A 5,858-nucleotide genomic window follows, 5' to 3' on the forward strand; every position below is an offset into this window, starting at 1 on the left:
AATAAATATATGTTTATATATTGAAGTATTAAAATTACATTATTCTATCAACCAAAAGAATAAAAACCCGTATTTCTGTGCCCTAGATTTAAAAAATTGTGCATTATTTTGTTTCGACCTCGTTTCTAGTCCCCATCCATGTCTGCGTCCTTGTAAAATAGCTGACTTGAACCAGTCGTAGGTCCAACCCAAATTGAATTTCTCAGGGCCAAACTGTAAATGGGTTCAGACCAGATAAACGTCTTCCAAAGCCAACCCACTTTGGCACACGAAATAGGCACTGTCTTACCCATCTACCCTAAATATAAAGTCCAAGAGGCAAAGTCAAAGTCAAAGTAGGGGACCCCATTAATTTGAAGAGGCTAGGGAAAGCCTTATGTTGGTGTCTGCAGTGTCAAACTCCAGGAATACTCTCTCCCTGCCCACTGAGGATAGTTTTCTATATCGTGGCAAAGGATGCAGGCTCTAAGTATTGAACTCTCGACCTCCTTCAACTTGAAAATCTTAAGCCGACCCACCTAACCAGGTGTCGGAGCCATGGTAGGCAGGCAGAGCCTTAACTTGGTAAGGTTTTCTTAGGTATTGCTGAACCCAAGTAACCTGTGACTCATACTGACCACTTGTTGAGTCAAGTTACATGAGTCTAATCTAAAACCATATTTGAGAGATTCTCTCTCTCTCTCTCTCTCAGTTTATGGGACAAAAAAAGGGTTACCTTGCAAAGAATGGATGGGATATAGATGAACTCAGTTGGTATCCAGGTTCTCACTGAGAGTTCAGAGTTTCCAGGATGTTGTGGGTTTGTTGAACGAACAAAACAATCGACCCTGGTTTGGGGGGGGGGGCGTGGAATCTAAAAGAGAAAAAGTTAAAATTGTTGCACCAGCCGGGAATCGAACCCGGGTCTGTACCGTGGCAGGGTACTATTCTACCACTAGACCACTGGTGCGATTGTTGATTGGATGGTCCAACTTTATTTTATTATCTTAAAAAAAATCACGAGCACAATCCTTCCAAAATTCCTTTTTTTTTCGTCACATGGAGAAACGGTCACTTGCCCTCTTCCCTTTTATTACTTCTGTCAAGCTCAACGAAGTTGAAAGGTAATATGGAATGGCATGATGAAGGCTTTATTAAATAATTCGATTTTGGTTTGTGTTTTTTGAAAAAAATCTTCTCCACGAAGAAATATTTGATTTTGGTTTGTCTTTTTTTTTTTTTGAAACGTAAACGGGAATTGAATAAAAGTGCAAATAAACAACAAAACAGAACAGTATGGCATGAGGATATGAGGTATCCTCATGGAAGACGAGAAGAACTGACAGCCAGTCATTTGTTACAATTGGACGACAAAATTATTATAGTAGACAAGAACCCCGGTTGAAAACCGAGATCGATGCTCGGCATTGATCCACGACACATCTTCGGCCAGATTGCAACCACTGTGGACACCATATCCGACTGGATTTTATTGCAAAACCCTGTTGGGACGAGAGCAGTGGCGAATCCAGGATTTGGCTTAAAAGTGGGGTCGGCAAAAAAAATTATAATAAAATAAAATGATGTTATTTACTTAAACAACAGACTTAATCGATCATTGAAACACTATTAAGTTAGCATAAAATCGCCAGTTTCATTCTCAATAACCGCAATGGCACAGTAATTTCAGTAACTCGAAACAGAAAAAATCAAGATCGAAACACCGCAAATACACGAAAAAGTAAGAAAGTATTTAACCCAACTCTTGATTGAAAAAAAAAAAAAACAGAACAAATCTACAGATTCTACAACCATCGATAGAAAGAGAAACAAAAAACAGAAAGCGACATCACAAATTCATATTTACATGAAATTTAGGCTTCAGCAACAGAAGTATTAAAAGAACTGTAGATATAAAGAAAACCCAACACCAAGATAAAAAAAATTAACAAAATAACCATAAAAATAGGATAAGAAGAGGCAAGAAAAATGATTCAATGAATCAAACACAAGAAAATCCGAGATAAAGAACACAAAAAGAAAGACACTCCTTCTCATTGTTGTTTGCAAGAGAGAGAGAGAGAGAGAGAGAGAATTGCATCTAATGTTACTTTTCTTAAAATAGTAAGTGTAAATATAAATTTTGTGTTTCAATGTTTCAAAACTTTAGGAGGGGCTCCAGCCCCTCCTCACCCCCTGGATCTGTCCTTGGAGGAGAGGCAGCTTTGTCCGTAAACTGTCTATTGTTTCTTTCCTCCTAAATATATCCACCACTTCTTGATGAGGCCACCCCATTTTTAGGTGGACCTAGAGTGAGTTGCTAAAGCATGTGGATGGGTCGATCTGTAGTATCAAATCTGGATTCTGGACCAAACATATTTGGAAGAAGTGGCAAGACAAAAGCAAATGATGAGTTGTCTCGACATCAAGAAACATAGAGGGCATCTTTTGGCAAGTTGAATCCCAATATTTTAAAGTCTGTCCTGGGTATTAATCTTCCCCGCGACCAATGGGCACACGTTTGTCTAGTAGGAGCAGTGTGTGTGCGTCACCTTGTGTTACGTCTTGTATAACTAGTGGGAGTCTGCCTAACCCCAGCTTGCCTATCTAAAAAAAAAAAAAAATTTATTCCCAGCAATGAGAATTCTATCAAGCCCTCGGCATCGGGTGGCCTTTACGCCGAAGAATGTGCAGTGGGTATCAGTCCATACCATCCTCCAGGCAAGCCTCCTAGCATGAGGTAGTAGTGAATTGGCCATGCTTCGTAGGATTACACAAAACCTTAGTTGAATATGATGGGTGAATTTCTAGCCATACCTTTCCAAACTGAAGACCCTCTTTTCCATGGACTCCTCCGACTCCATGCTTGATGAAATTTGTGAGAAAAAATTATTCAATGCCAAAATGCCACCACCACTTACAAAGAAGTGCCTTATTCATCACACCATACTTTCTAATCCCAAGACCACCCTGCTTAAGTGGCATAGTAATGAGGTTCCAAGCCACTGGGGTCTAGCCAGGACCTAAACCACCCCCAAAGAAAGGTTATAAATTGACAGTTTAGTTAATTAGCTTTCACCTTTTTGTTGGCCTTAAAAGGCAACATGGTGGCCATGTGGCCCCTCTCATGCATGCATGAGATTCATGCGTTAAGGAGAGAGAAAGGCCTTATCTCTCATTAACACATAGGTTGGCCGTTTAATGGGCAAATCAAAAATATTTTTATATAAACTATTTTGAAATCAAAACTGAATTTGATTTTATTTTCTCTGAATTTCTTACCGCATAACATAAATATTACATTCTTATGGCTGGGAAAATGACTACTCACGAGAGAGCTATATATACCCTAGCCCCTACTCACCACATGTAGTAGAAAGCACAAATCACCTAAGCAAGTCGTATCCAAACCCTCCTCTCTTTATCTCTCTCACTCTATGCACACATACACGATCATAAAAAACCAATAGTGGTCTGAGAACAAGATTACCTGGTGTGCGTGGAGACTTGACGTGTGCAAGGACTCACTCCCACTTCACTAGGAGCCCTTCACCAAAAAAAATTTGTTCCTCAGGTACCCCTCATTGATCAATCTCAGAAAATCACGGCCCAATCCAGGTAGTGTTGTGTGAGGGAATCAGTTGCAGAGACAGTCGTGCTCGACACCAGAAAGAATCATCTGCAGACAGAGGGGGCCTCCATCGAAAGGACATCCTTGCTGGATGGTCAAGCCCGATGGTATTGCAAGAGTCGTATTACACAAATTGATTTTATTGCAAATTGCTATCAAGTTGAATTAAATACGCATTAAATGAGAATGTATATGGATGCATCTAATTGTGCATGACCAATTCTTATTGATAAACAAATATTAAAATCTGAAATGTAAGAATGTGCAATGGTGTATGACCATTGATTGGCATTTGCAACTGTGCATCCATGAGTCCAGAAGGGGGTCTGAATCTTTAATTAGATTCATATTATAAACTGCATGAACTTAATGAATTAAAAATGTTAATTATGTGACACTAAACTATTGATGCTTACAAAGATAGAGTAAGTGATACATATTGGGTTCATTAATATTATTTTTTAGAACGAAAAATTGTTCATTACTAGCCACGAAGATAGAGAAAGCTTCCACAGTGGACCACAAGGTGGATGGTTAGAAACTCATGAGTGAAAAACTGATGCATCAAGTTGACAATGTTGGGAGCACTCTCTTGATATGGTCATCCCTCATCCAAGGACTGGTGAAAGTTGCTCAACTAGGTACAAAGCTACAACTTGTATGAATACACTACTTGTGCCATGACCCTGATTCAGGTGATTGCTTGTGTCATACCAACAAGGCTAAGAAATGAAAGCTTAAATTGATTATGCATTTAGTTAGTCATGATACACATCATTTAAAAATAAAATCTAATTAAAGATAACTAAGTCACTCATGCATAAATGACAGTCGTTCTGCAATGGTAAGTGTAAGCATCCTTAACTGTTCATGCATATTTAATTGTTCATATATATTTAAAAGCACATGTATGAAAAAAAAATAAACAATTATGCATGATTGAAAATCGTGTGAGACATTATAATGAATGTATCTTTAAATTGATGATTGTTGTTGAAATGTGTGAGTTGTAGGAATATTCTTTTGTAAACTTATTTTAATTTACGAGTATTGAATAACATTTTCCTACTGAGGACTTGTTGAGTGTGATCCTATAATAAAATTTTACAGGTAATGAATAGATGACCAATGCAATGGTGGGAGGTTGCGGCGAGACCTGAGCCAAATCTTTTTTATTTATACAAGATTTTAGATTGTAGACATTCACAATTTTTATAGACTTTGAAAGAAACTCTAATATTATTATTTTAAATTTAGAATGGACTTTTATTAATATGTGAATATTGAAATTTAAGTTGATATATTGAATAGTGTGATAGTTTTGTAACTCGCTCAAACTCTTTATCTAATTTTTGAATTGTCGTTGTGATTTTTAAAACCATTTAATTTTTTTTTTTGGATTTTTGGGATAAAACTTTAAGGCGTTACACATTTGATCTCATCTATGACTCTGATGATTCTTATAAATAGTTAGGCAATGATAAACCAATAGTTAGTGATCCTTCTCATTTGCATCAGATACTTGTTTGCCACAAAATGTTAAGAGTTTTTTCTTTATACTTGGATGACTACTATGTTTACTTATTGAAAGAACTATGCTACTTAATATATCTTGATGACATGGAAGATAACTTGTCTGATAGTAGGATAATAAACTCACATGAATTAACAGAGTGGATAAAAGTCATAAGCCATAGATGAAAAAATTGAGTTCATTGAGAAAAACTAGGAAGCTCGATCAACCAAAAAGGGCTAGGCAATACCTTAACTTGCTATGGTTTTCTCATGCATTATTGGACTCAGTTGACCTGTGACCCACACTGGCTAAATGCTGAGAAACATGAGTCATTTTATCAATCCATGATGAGGAGCATTGGAGGCGTCTATTAAAAACCCATTCAAAGAAAGTCAATGTCCCTTGAAAAGGATCCTCGGGAGGGAGAAGACTTTTCCATAAGGAGAAATATGAACTCATTTTGATAGAAAGCACATTTTTTGCATTTATTATGTGGGCCCGGCAACATATTTCTTATGCAGATGTCACTGTGAAAGAATGCTTGTTTCATAGGAAAGGACAGGAAACAAACACCCCCTTCACGTTAGGATTTTTTTACGGTGCTTTTCTTTGGTGAAAGGCCTTTTTCTTACATATGGATTGAATTATCTTTGCTTCCTAGCAAATGATTCACCTCTAAATCATATTGAGAGGGAGAGAGAGTCTTTAGGCTCTTAAAGTTAGGTAAGGGTC

The 5,858-nt window shown here is 37.4% G+C and overlaps 1 non-coding gene across 1 annotated transcript; it reads right to left on the reverse strand.

The window, feature by feature from the left end:
• Positions 1–878: 878 nt before the first annotated feature.
• Positions 879–949, reverse strand: TRNAG-GCC (transfer RNA glycine (anticodon GCC)). The gene has a single exon. It is a non-coding gene; the product is annotated as a tRNA-Gly (tRNA).
• Positions 950–5,858: the final 4,909 nt, after the last annotated feature.

The sequence above is a fragment of the Nuphar pumila genome, chromosome 10 (genome assembly GCF_984573655.1).
Source record: "Nuphar pumila chromosome 10, dmNupPumi1.hap1.1, whole genome shotgun sequence".
NCBI classification, from domain to species: Eukaryota; Viridiplantae; Streptophyta; class Magnoliopsida; order Nymphaeales; family Nymphaeaceae; genus Nuphar; species Nuphar pumila.